Source organism: Procambarus clarkii, chromosome 28 (assembly GCF_040958095.1).
Source record: "Procambarus clarkii isolate CNS0578487 chromosome 28, FALCON_Pclarkii_2.0, whole genome shotgun sequence".
Classification (NCBI taxonomy): domain Eukaryota; kingdom Metazoa; phylum Arthropoda; class Malacostraca; order Decapoda; family Cambaridae; genus Procambarus; species Procambarus clarkii.
In genome coordinates, this window is record NC_091177.1 from 13,988,988 (window position 1) to 14,002,767 (window position 13,780).

The 13,780-nt window shown below is 44.0% G+C and overlaps 1 protein-coding gene and 1 non-coding gene across 5 annotated transcripts in view; one reads left to right on the forward strand and one right to left on the reverse strand.

The window, feature by feature from the left end:
* LOC123754965 (uncharacterized) overlaps positions 1-13,780 on the forward strand; it is a 367,030-nt gene that overhangs the window by 255,122 nt on the left and 98,128 nt on the right. The gene's annotated exons all lie outside the window — the stretch shown is intronic.
* Positions 6,123-6,193, reverse strand: TRNAT-CGU (transfer RNA threonine (anticodon CGU)). The gene has a single exon. It is a non-coding gene; the product is annotated as a tRNA-Thr (tRNA).

A 13,780-nucleotide genomic window follows, 5' to 3' on the forward strand; every position in this document is an offset into this window, starting at 1 on the left:
CTCATTATATCTCTCTCCTCCTAAATGTGTATATACACTCTTTCACGTTGTTTTGAATGTATGTATATGAATACATGTATGAAAGGTATAAAGGAAGAGATGCATTTTGACTGTAGCTGCTTTATGCATGCGAAATTAATGTCGGGAAATATACATATTTTTACTTATAAATTTATGCCCAGTTTAATTAAATGTAAAGTTAGTATGTGTACATACATGCATGCATACATCGCAATGAAATCACAAGGATGTGATATATATATGAAAATCATTTTGAGGCAATGGAGTGACTTGTACTTGCGATCTGGTGATTCCCAGACGCTTTCCTTAACCGACTCAGCCACGGTGGTACGAAAGTTGACCAACCCAGAACTCTATTGATTTCTGTGGGAGGTTCTGGAGGCCCCAAACTGGGGCCCAACCAGGGTTTTACAGCCAACCCGACAACACTCGGGCCAGCGGTAATAGCGTCCAAACTCTTACGCCCCACTTATATCGCAGTGAAATCACAATGATTTGATATATTAATGAAAATTATTGTGATGCAATGGAGTGACTTGTACTTGCGATCTGGTGATTCCCAGATGGCTGCCTTAACCGATTTGGCCACGGAGGTTCAAGGAAGAAGAGAGAACCAGGGGGACCACAGTCCTCAACCCAGTACTCCCAGAGGGGAGTGGGGAACCCTCCCACCAGCAGCTCAGTTCCCCAAGAGACGAATACAACACACCCCCCCCACCCCCCTCCCCCTGCCCCCCCCCACACCCCCACCCCCTCCCCCCAAGCCCTCCTGGTCATTCAGTTGTCGACACATCGCACCCCTTTACCTTATTTGGCATATATGGATACACACACCACCAGGTGTGACACGGGGGGTACACACACTACCAGGTGTGACACAGGGGGTACAAACAACACCAGGTGTGACACAGGGGGTACAAACAACACCAGGTGTGACACAGGGGGTACACACACCACCAGGTGTGACACAGGGGGTACACACACCACCAGGTGTGACACAGGGGGTACACACACCACCAGGTGTGACACGGGGGTACAAACACCACCAGGTGTGACACAGGGGGTACACACACCACCAGGTGTGACACAGGGGGTACAAACAACACCAGGTGTGACACAGGGGGTACACACACCACCAGGTGTGACACAGGGGGTACAAACAACACCAGGTGTGACACAGGGGGTACAAACACCACCAGGTGTGACACAGGGGGTACAAACACCACCAGGTGTGACACAGGGGGTACAAACAACACCAGGTGTGACACAGGGGGTACACACACCACCAGGTGTGACACAGGGGGTACACACACCACCAGGTGTGACACAGGGGGGTACAAACACCACCAGGTGTGACACAGGGGGTACACACACCACCAGGTGTGACACAGGGGGTACAAACAACACCAGGTGTGACACAGGGGGTACAAACAACACCAGGTGTGACACAGGGGGTACAAACACCACCAGGTGTGACACAGGGGGTACAAACAACACCAGGTGTGACACAGGGGGTACAAACACCACCAGGTGTGACACAGGGGGTACAAACACCACCAGGTGTGACACAGGGGGTACAAACAACACCAGGTGTGACACAGGGGGTACAAACAACACCAGGTGTGACACGGTGGGTACAAACACCACCAGGTGTGACACAGGGGGTACAAACACCACCAGGTGTGACACAGGGGGTACACACACCACCAGGTGTGACACAGGGGGTACACACACCACCAGGTGTGACACAGGGGGTACACACACCACCAGGTGTGACACAGGGGGGTACAAACACCACCAGGTGTGACACAGGGGGTACACACACCACCAGGTGTGACACAGGGGGTACAAACAACACCAGGTGTGACACAGGGGGTACAAACAACACCAGGTGTGACACAGGGGGTACAAACACCACCAGGTGTGACACAGGGGGTACAAACAACACCAGGTGTGACACAGGGGGTACAAACACCACCAGGTGTGACACAGGGGGTACAAACACCACCAGGTGTGACACAGGGGGTACAAACAACACCAGGTGTGACACAGGGGGTACAAACAACACCAGGTGTGACACGGTGGGTACAAACACCACCAGGTGTGACACGGTGGGTACAAACACCACCAGGTGTGACACGGGGGGTACAAACAACACCAGGTGTGACACAGGGGGTACACACACCACCAGGTGTGACACAGGGGGGTACAAACACCACCAGGTGTGACACAGGGGGTACACACACCACCAGGTGTGACACAGGGGGTACAAACAACACCAGGTGTGACACAGGGGGTACACACACCACCAGGTGTGACACAGGGGGTACAAACAACACCAGGTGTGACACAGGGGGTACAAACAACACCAGGTGTGACACAGGGGGTACAAACACCACCAGGTGTGACACAGGGGGTACAAACACCACCAGGTGTGACACAGGGGGTACAAACAACACCAGGTGTGACACAGGAGGTACACACACCACCAGGTGTGACACAGGGGGTACACACACCACCAGGTGTGACACAGGGGGATACAAACACCACCAGGTGTGACACAGGGGGTACACACACCACCAGGTGTGACACAGGGGGTACAAACAACACCAGGTGTGACACAGGGGGTACAAACACCACCAGGTGTGACACAGGGGGTACAAACAACACCAGGTGTGACACAGGGGGTACAAACAACACCAGGTGTGACACAGGGGGTACAAACACCACCAGGTGTGACACAGGGGGTACAAACAACACCTGGTGTGACACAGGGGGTACAAACAACACCAGGTGTGACACAGGGGGTACACACACCACCAGGTGTGACACAGGGGGTACACACACCACCAGGTGTGACACAGGGGGTACACACACCACCAGGTGTGACACAGGGGGGTACAAACAACACCAGGTGTGACACAGGCGTGACACAGGGGGTACAAACAACAGGCGTGACACAGGGGGTACAAACAACAGGTGTGACACAGGTGTGACACAGGGGGTACAAACAACAGGTGTGACACAGGCGTGACACAGGCGTGACACAGGGGGTACAAACACTACTGTGAGCGTCTACTTTACCTCTTGTTCCATGCAGTAGTAAAGACATGAGGCATCAGAACTTAACCCACTTTAGTACCACCGTGTCCGCAAGCAGTGGTGGTGCTCTTGTTGTAAGTATGAAACTATTATATTGGGAAATCAACGTGAGATTTGTTCAGCAACATTTCACTATAAGACCACATTACATTCTAAAGATACAAATTTTGGCGTTAATTTCACAAGTAAAAAGTAACTTTCATAGAAACTTTTTGTGTTTATGATATATTTTGAAGAGGATAATTTTGCTGTTTTTAAGAGTGACATTATGTGTTTTAAGTGTTTCGAAGGCGAGAGGTAGAGAGACAAAGAATCAGTACGAAATATAGATATATAGAGACAGAACAGCACTGTATAGCACCATTCACTGGATTAATAAACCTTCCATAGTATGAAAGATGTATACAACATGCAACAGACAAATGAGTCCTGTCAACTCGCAACAAGGACAGCCGACAAGGAACAAATACACACAGCAAACACACGGGGACATGTACACATTAGTGAATGAGAGACGGGCGTCATTTGAATCACTAACAACAGAAATACTGAATTAAATCTAGTTATAAATGTGTTCTCTTTGTCTTAATTTTGTTCTGTCGATGTGATGGCTCTGTATACCAGTTCGCCTGTCTGTTTTTCTCCTTCACAACTTGTTTATCTACCCACCTTTACATATAATTACTCCCCCCCCCCCCTCTCGTGTGCCTGCCTGACTGCCTACATTCCTACCTGCCTGGCTATCTTTCTTCCTTCCTACATTCCTACCTGCCTGGCTATCTTTCTTCCTTCCTACATTCCTACCTGCCTGGCTATCTTTCTTCCTTCCTACATTCCTACCTGCCTGGCTATCTTTCTTCCTTCCTACATTCCTACCTGCCTGGCTATCTTTCTTCCTTCCTACATTCCTACCTGCCTGGCTATCTTTCTTCCTTCCTACATTCCTACCTGCCTGGCTATCTTTCTTCCTTCCTACATTCCTACCTGCCTGGCTATCTTTCTTCCTTCCTACATTCCTACCTGCTTGGCTATCTTTCTCCCTTCCTACATTCCTACCTGCTTGGCTATCTTTCTCCCTTCCTACATTCCTACCTGCCTGGCTATATAGTGTTGAGATATACGTATTATCAACCTTTGTTTATACAGTTGGGCTGAATGTGTGAGATACGTGATGTTCCCCATGTTGACATTCATTATATGATTTGTAGTTAATTCCAACCCTGTGCTATGTTTCATGTTATATATATATATATATATATATATATATATATATATATATATATATATATATATATATATTATATATATATAATATTATTAATATTATATATTCTATATAAATAAAAATGGAAATGTTCGTTTGTTCAAAATTAATCTCCGAAAGTTCTTCACCGATTGCTTTGAAATTTTGACACAACGTTCCATTCGAATAAGCACATGTTTTTATATACCTACTGTATAGATGCCACATTTGTGACAGGTAAAAACATGCTTTTCTTGAAAAACAGCGCCATCTGTTGCATATAAGAGCAACACACGCTATACTACATATGTTACGATTCCATTTCAATATTTCCGATTTCATTGATAAATAGAATTTTCATAGATATCAATTTATTTTCATTTTGATTTTATTATTTTGTGACATTGCGTTGGAATTGATCTGGGTTGTTTACCATACCGTTCATTTCATGAGTATAGTTTCAAGGGACAGGTCTGGTGTGATAGCAACCCCAGGTCTTTCTCTTTCTCTGATTCTTGGAGAATTTTATTTCCCAAATGATACCTTGTATTTGGTCTCCTGCTCCCTACACTACACTACTTCATTACATTACGTTTGCTTGGGTTAAATTCTAACAACCATTTACTGGACCATTCCTTCAGTTTGTCCAAGTCTTCTTACTCCTTCTTATAAATTGGCATCATCAGGAAACATTGAGAGGAATTAGTCTATACCCTTTGGGAGATCATTTACGAATATCAGAAACAGGATAGGTTCAAGTACAGAGCCCTGTGGGACTCCACTGGTGTCCTCACGCCAATCCAAGGTCTCACCCCTCACTGTAAGTCTCTGCTTCCTATTGCTTAGGAAGTCTATACCCTTTGGAATACTAAGGAATACGCCCTTATTCACTGGAGCATCCTACCAGTTATTCTTGCCCGTTTCTCCAACTTATGCATCAGCCTCTTATGGGGTACTGTGTCAAAGGCTTTCCGATAGTCTAAGGAAATTGCAGTCCACCCATCCTTCTTTTTCTTGTTTAATCTTTGTCACCTAATCATAGAATTCTATTGAGCCTGTAAGGCAAGATTTACCCTCCCTGAACCCATGTTGGTGGTTTGTCACGAAGTTCCTTCTCTTCAGATGTGCTACTAGTTTTTTTCTCACGCTCTTCTCCGTCATCTTGTATGGTATACAAGTTAAGGACATTGCCTGTAGTTCAGTGCCTCTTGTCTGTCACCCTTTTTGTATATTGGGACTATATTAGCCGTCTTCCGTATTTCTGGTAGGTCTCCCATCTCAAGACTATACACTGTGGAGAGTGGCAAGCAAAGTGCTTCTGCACACTCTTTCAATACCCATGGTGAGATTCCGTCCGGACCCTGTGTGTGCTCACCTAGTTGTGCTCATAGTTGTTCTTGCGGGGGTTGAGTTCTGTCTCTGGTCCCGCCTCTCAACTGTCAATCAACTCAGACAAGCCTATGTGTGTGTGTGTGTGTGTGTGTGTGTGTGTGTGTGTGTGTGTGTGTGTGTGTGTGTGTGTGTTTACTAGTTGTGTTTTTGCGGGGGTTGAGCTTTGCTCTTTCGGCCCGCCTCTCAACTGTCAATCAACTGTTTACTAACTACTAACTAACTACTTTTTTTTTCCCCACACCACACACACACACACACACACACCCCAGGAAGCAGCCCGTGACAGCTGACTAACTCCCAGGTACCTATTTACTGCTAGGTAACAGGGGCACTTAGGGTGAAAGAAACTTTGCCCATTTGTTTCTGCCTCGTGCGGGAATCGAACCCGCGCCACAGAATTACGAGTCCTGCGCCCTATCCACCAGGCTACGAGGCCCCATGTGTGTGTGTGTGTGTGTGTGTGTGTGTGTGTGTGTGTGTGTGTGTGTGTGTGTGTGTGTGTGTGCGCGCGCGCGCGTGTGCGCGCGCGTTTGCGTCTGTGTATTCAAGAATGTGTATCAATGTCAGTCGTCTGGGAACTATATTTAGGTAGAGTCAGAACCTGCTTGATGATGAATGCCTCTGACTGCAGCACACAAGACAATTGTTTTACTTTACGTTCATTCACGGTTGCTGAAATTATTGGACCGTATAGTTGATGGGGGGATTATCGCGTGACATATGGAACAGATGTGATTGACACGTGTTAAATACTGCCAGTGTGACTGATATGTCTGGAGCACAAGGGAGGGTTACCGGTGTGATTGACATGTGTGGAACACCTTCATGCTTCTGTAAATCTATGTTAATGTCACGAATGGCAAAATACGGTCTGAGGCGGAAAATAATTTCTTGAAATTGAGGTTAGGTCATGTTAGGATGGCGGTGTGTCCACTCACAGGATGAATGGCGCTGCCCATTTAACTCGCCCCTCGGGGCAATATTAAAAAAAAAATAGAGAGAACAGGTAAGAACAAAAAGAAGCGAGTGAAGATTAAGCAAAGTAGTAAGAGAATATGAGAATTAAAATCAAAGAGAAAGAAGAGAAGAAGATATAGATAAAGAGGAGACGTGAGGGAGGAGCACTAACGACATCTTTCATGGGAGCGACGGTGGTGTGGCCGTCTACTGACACATACACCGTGATGGATGACTGTTGGCTGGGCGCCACAGCCGACCTCCCTGTCATGGTAGCCAGGGATGGGGATTAATCCTTGCTGTATTAGGGACGGAGTTACCCGTGGCCTGCAGGGACAGGGGTAGTACCTGTCGAGCTCTGATGGGGTCGTTGATGGAGATGGTTGCTGTGGTGAGCTCCTAAAGTAAACACTGTCCTTATAATAGGCTCGGTCGTTCTAACTGGCATGACTGTTCTAATAGGCACAAAATATTCTAAAAGACACGAATGTTCTCATTGGCACGGACGTTCTAATAGGCACAAAATATTCTAAAAGACACGAATGTTCTCATTGGCACGGACGTTCTAATAGGCTCGGTCGTTCTATTAAGCAGGATCGTTATAATAGACTACGATGATTATAATTGGCACATAATGACCTCCTCGGATATTCCACGTTGTTTAATGAACCACACATGTTGATATAAACATTAATGAACCACACAGGTTGATATAAACATCAATGAACCACACAGGTTGATATAAACATTAATGAACCACACAGGTCGATATAAACATCAATGAACCACACAGGTTGACATAAACATCAATCAACCACACAGGTTGATATAAACATTAATGAACCACACAGGTTGATATAAACATTAATGAACCACACAGGTTGATATAAACATCAATGATGGGAAGTTGGTATTTGAAAGTAAAATTATGTCGTCCATCATTCCTCATTTATTCTAGCCATGCCAAAATCTTTTCAATGTTATAATATTACTTAATGCTTTAGTAGCCAATATACAATCATGCTACCTCTGGCACCTTCAAATTGTGACAATCACGCGACCTCTGGTTCCTTTTAACTTATATTTGTACAATCACATGACCCCTGACTCCTTATAATTAATGCAATCACAAGACGACATCTGGCTCGTTGTAACTAATATTGGTTTAGGCATGAGACCTGTGGTTCTTAGTAACTGATTATGGTACAATCACGAGGCCTCTTTGTAATGTTCTTGTGTTCTTATCTTCTTATCTTTAAAAAAATAGGAATTATAAAACATAGATCTCCCAGTGCAGCTCTCGTACCCAAAATAGCACGAGCGAGGAAGATAAGGAAGCAGAGAAGTGAGTAAACGAGACAAAAACAAAATTTATAAATAAAGAAATTAACGAAGCAGAGAAAACAAAAAGCACGAGAGAGGGGGAGAGAGAGGGAGGGAGAGAAAGAGAGAGAGAGCGAGCAGCTGGTTACAGCGTGGGTGAGTGAGATAGCGTGCACGAGCAGACAGCTGGGTCATAAACGAACAAGACTGAGTACATTTTACCATGCAACACACACACTCTTCCCCCCCCCCTTACCCCTCCCAAAGGTCCAAAGGTATGCAACGCTCCGGAGCTGAAGGGATTAAGCTATGAGGAAAGACAGAGAACTGAACCATACAACAATGGAGGGAAGGAGATATAGGGTGGACATAACAACATTAAGATTTTAAGGGAAATTGACAGAGCAGACAAAGAAGCGTTGTTCAAGACTAGGAACAGCAGAAGAATGGGTCTTAAATGGAATCTAGAGACGCAAATGAGTTAATAGACATCAATAAGAACTCTTTTCAGTGTTAGAGCTGTCAATAAATTTATTAGGTTAGACGCAGAAGTTGTCGAAGCTAATTCGATTCAGAATGTTAAATGTAAATATGAAAAAACGTAAGAAATTAAGAAATTAATAATTCCATTAGTCTAAGAATGTTCGGAAGGCGGGGATAGGAGCCTAGCTCGACCCTGCAAGCACATCTAGGTGAGTACATGCTCCACCACCACACATGCTCCACCACCACACATGCTCCACCACCACACATGCTCCACCACAACACATGCTCCACCACCACACATGCTCCACCACCACACATGCTCCACTGCCACCACCACCCCAACACATTTGGGAAGAGGACGAGAGAAAGATCTAGGGGTTGATATCACACCAGACCTGTCCCCCTGAAGCCCACATTAAAGGGATATCATCAGCGGCATATGCAAAGCTGGCAAACATAAGAACTGTCTTCAGAAAATTGAGAGGGATCATTCCAAACCTTGTACACCTCATATGTCAGACCAATACTAGAGTATACGGCTCCAGCGTGGCGTCCATGTCCAGTGAAACACAAAACGAAGTTATAAAAGGTTCAGAGGTATGCCACTAGGCTAGTCCCCGAGCTGAGGGGTGTGAGCTACGAGGAAAGATTACTGGAACTAAACCTCACGGCACTGGAAGAGAGAAGAGTCAGGGGGAGACATGATCACCACCTAATAAATTCCTAGAAGAGTTGACGGGGATAGATAAAGATAAACTATATAGCACGGGTGGTACACGAACAAGGGGACACTGGTGGAACCTTACTACTGGTGGTACACGAACAAATGAGTCACTGGGATTTTAGAAACAACTTTTTCAGTGTCAGAGTAGTTAACAAATGGAATGCATTAGGACGAGATATGGTGGACTACATACACAGTTTCAAATGTAGATACCATAGAGCCTACTAGGCTTAGGAATCTGTACACCAGTTGATTGACAATTGGGATGCGGGACCAAAGAGCCGAAGCTCAATCCCAACAAGCACAACTAGGTGAGTACATGGTCCACCACCACCGTCAACCTCCACCATCACCACCATACTCCACCATCACCACCATACTCCACCACCACACTCCACCACCACCACCATACTCCACCACCACCACCACCACCATACTCCACCATACTCCATTATCACCACCATACTCCACCATACTCAACCACCATCACCACCATACTCCACCACCATCACCACCATACTCCACCACCATCACCAACATACTCCACCACCATACTCCACCACCATCACCACCATACTCCACCATACTCCACCACCATCACTACCATACTCCACCACCATCACCACCATACTCCACCACCATCACCACCATACTCCACCACCACCATACTCCACCACCACCATACTCCACCACCACCACCACCATACTCCACCACCACCACCACCACCATACTCCACCATACTCCACCATACTCCACCATCACCACCATACTCCACCATCACCACCATACTCCACCATCACCATCACCACCATACTCCACCATCACCACTACCACCATACTCCACCATCACCACCACCACCACCATACTCCACCACCACCATACTCCACCACCACCATACTCCACCACCACCATACTCCACCACCACTTTTCTCAAAACTTTCTCAAAACCCAAATGTCGAGTACACAATGTGTCAATTTTGTGAAAGAGAAAACATGCACTCTCTTGAACATTATATTGTAGAATGTCCCATATTGACTGACTTTCGCCCTCCTGGGCTAAGGTATGCTGAACTGTGTAATTACTATATGAGTACTGGAACACTTGATGATATATTTGACTTGTACCCAAGATTAACCATGTAATGTATCACTTATATAATATATGTATGTGATGTAACTATATAACCTGAGCTTGTAAAATCACCTTCATCACCTTCAGTGATTAAGTGCTTAATTGCACACTAGTTTGTCTATCAGATATCTCACTCTGTCAGAGTAAAAGAGACAAATGTATGTGAATGCACTTGTGTGTGTATATATGTATGTATACATGTATGTATATATGAATGTTTATTTATTTATTTATTTTTTTATTTATTTATTTATATATATATACAAGAAGGTACATTGGGTTTGTGAGAATACATTGGATAGTACAGTATTTACATTCTTGTAAAGCCACTAGTACGCACAGCGTTTCGGGCAGGTCCTTAATCTAGCAGAAAATTTTAAGTAGGTAATTTCAATCAGAATTGATAAATGATAAAGATACATTACAAGAGAAAAATGAGATGAGAGAGATAAGTAGGTATATTAAAGCACATTGTTATATTAAAGCTCTGATTAATTACATTGACAGCTTGATTAGTAATTTAAACAAGGTTAATAGACACCATACAGCAGATTGACAGCACATATAAGACAGCAATGATCACAATGGTAAACATGTTCAGATTGGGAGACTGGGTAGCAAAAGATACAGATAAACAAGATTTATAAACACCATACAACAGATTGGCAGCACATATAAGAAAACAGCAAAGATCACAATGGTAAAGATGTTCAAATTGGGAATATAAAGGTTGGGAGATTGGGTAGCAATTGATACAGTGCAATTTTAAGGCAAAAAGTGAAAAACTATGAAGATGAAATTAGGTACTTTTTAGTATTGATTTTGAATGATGTAAAAGTTGGACAGCTTTTCAATTCAGTAGGGAGTGAGTTCCATAAACTGGGTCCCTTTATTTGCATAGAGTGTTTACACAGATTAAGTTTAACTCTGGGGATATCAAAGAGATATTTATTTCTGGTGTGGTGATAATGGGTCCTATTACATCTGTCCAAGAAGAGTTTCAGACAAGGATTTGCATTTAAGAACAGGGTTTTGTAAATGTAGTTGACACAAGAGAATTTGTGGAGTGAGATTATGTTTAGCATGTTTAGGGAGTTAAACAAGGGGGCTGTGTGTTGTCTGAAAGCAGAATTTGATATTATTCTGATAGCAGATTTTTGCTAGGTGATGATGGACTTGAGGTGGTTTGCAGTGGTTGAACCCCATGCACAGATACCATAGTTGAGATAGGGATAGATTAGTGCATAATATAGAGAGATGAGAGCAGAGTTAGGAACATATCTGATTTTGGAGAGTATACCAACTGTTTTAGACTTTCTTAGTTATGTGTTGTATGTGGGTACTGAAGTTGAGTCTCTTGTCTAGGAATATGCCAAGAAACTTTCCATCATTTTTATTGCTAATGTTTACATTGTCAATCTGAAGCTGAATTGCATTTGTAGATTTGCTTCCAAATAGGATGTAGTAGGTCTTTTCTATATTAAGTGTTAGTTTGTTGGTTGACATCCATAAGTGGACTTTTTTTTAGTTCATTATTAACAACACCATTTAGTGTATGTGGGTTGGGGTTGGAGTAGATGAGGGTAGTATCATCAGCAAACAAAATAGGTTTCAGAATGTTAGAGACATTAGGCAGATCATTAATGTATATAAGAAAAAGAAGAGGTCCCAAGATGCTGCCCTGTGGCACTCCAACAGTTATTGGTAGAATGGGAGATGTGTACATATATATGTGTGTGTGTGTGTGTGTGTGTGTGTGTGTATGTATGTATATATATGTGTATAAAGTACATATGGAAGCTGATCAGAATTACATTTCACCTTTGTAAATGCACATTAATGACACTATGTAAAACACACATCGAACACTTTATGTAGGGCATACGTAAATCTGTGTATCTATGTATTTACGTATGTAGGTTAGCTTAGCATTTTAAAAGCACCGAATCACCTTCTGTGGTTGATTGTTCAATAAACTTTTGAACTATATGTTTAACACATCTCTAACCCTGTCCATGGAGGACAGAAGAAAATGTATATATGCTGGTTAGCATTGTAAATGTGTGGCCACATTTGTGGTAGAAAATAATAATAACAATAAAAAAAACTCCCATCACCACCATACTCCACCATCACACACTCTCCACTTTAAGGGGAGGGCAGCTACAGTAGTCAGAGAAAGAGAAAAAAGATTAGAGTGAATATAATTCCAAGACTATCTCCTGAGGCATACATAAAGAGGGTAACATTGGCAGCATATGGGATGCTGGCAAACATTACAACGTCGTTTAGAAACCTAATCCAGGTCTTTTACAAAGAAATCTACACAACATTTGTTAGACAAAATCTGGAATATGCAGCATATGCATTGGCCTGAAATCTGCCCTTTGTGATGCAGAAAATGAAAATTGAAAAGTGCAAAGGTTTGCAACAAGATTTGTGCCAGAAGTAAGAGGACTGAACTTTGAGGACAGGTTAAGGGAAATGGTCCTCACAACCTTGAAAGAGGAGAAACAGATGGGACATGATCGCAACATACAAAATGCAGAGGGGAATTGATAAGGTGGACATGAACAGACGCTTTAACATTAAATGAAGTAGGACGAGAGGACATAGTAGAAGCTGGAAAGAAAATGTATTGAAGAAATGTAAGAAAGTTCTTGTACCCTATATGGGTAGTCCATAAGTGGAACTCACTGAAAAAGTTGTGGAAGCCACCTCTATCCATAACTTTAAAACAAGACACGACATTTGATTGGAACGTCAGAATTATTAAATTATAACGCAACCGGTACAACAAGGCTAGTAGGCAGGGCACTAAAGTTCTACATTTCATTTCCCCATAATCACTGATTGTCAAGTACCTCCACTCGTGCTTCACCGCAATAGTCAAGTACCCCCCACTCGTGCTTCACCGCAATAGTCAAGTACCCCCCACTCGTGCTTCACCGCAATAGTCAAGTACCCCCCACTCGTGCTTCACCGCAATAGTCAAGTACCCCCACTCGTGCTTCACCGCAATAGTCAAGTACCAGCACTTGTGCTTCACCGCAATAGTCAAGTACCCCCACTCGTGCTTCACCACAATAGTCAAGTACCCCCACTCGTGCTTCGCTGCTATAGTCAAGTACCCCCCACTTGTGCTTCACTGCTATAGTCAAGTACCCCCACTTGTGCTTCACCGCAATAGTCAAGTACCACCACTCGTGCTTCACTGCTATAGTCAAGTACCCCCCACTTGTGCTTCACTACTATAGTCAAGTACCCCCCACTCGTGCTTCACTGCTATAGTCAAGTACCCCCCACTCGTGCTTCACTGCTATAGTCAAGTACCCCCACTCGTGCTTCACTGCTATAGTCAAGTACCCCCCACTCGTGCTTCACTGCTATAGTCAAGT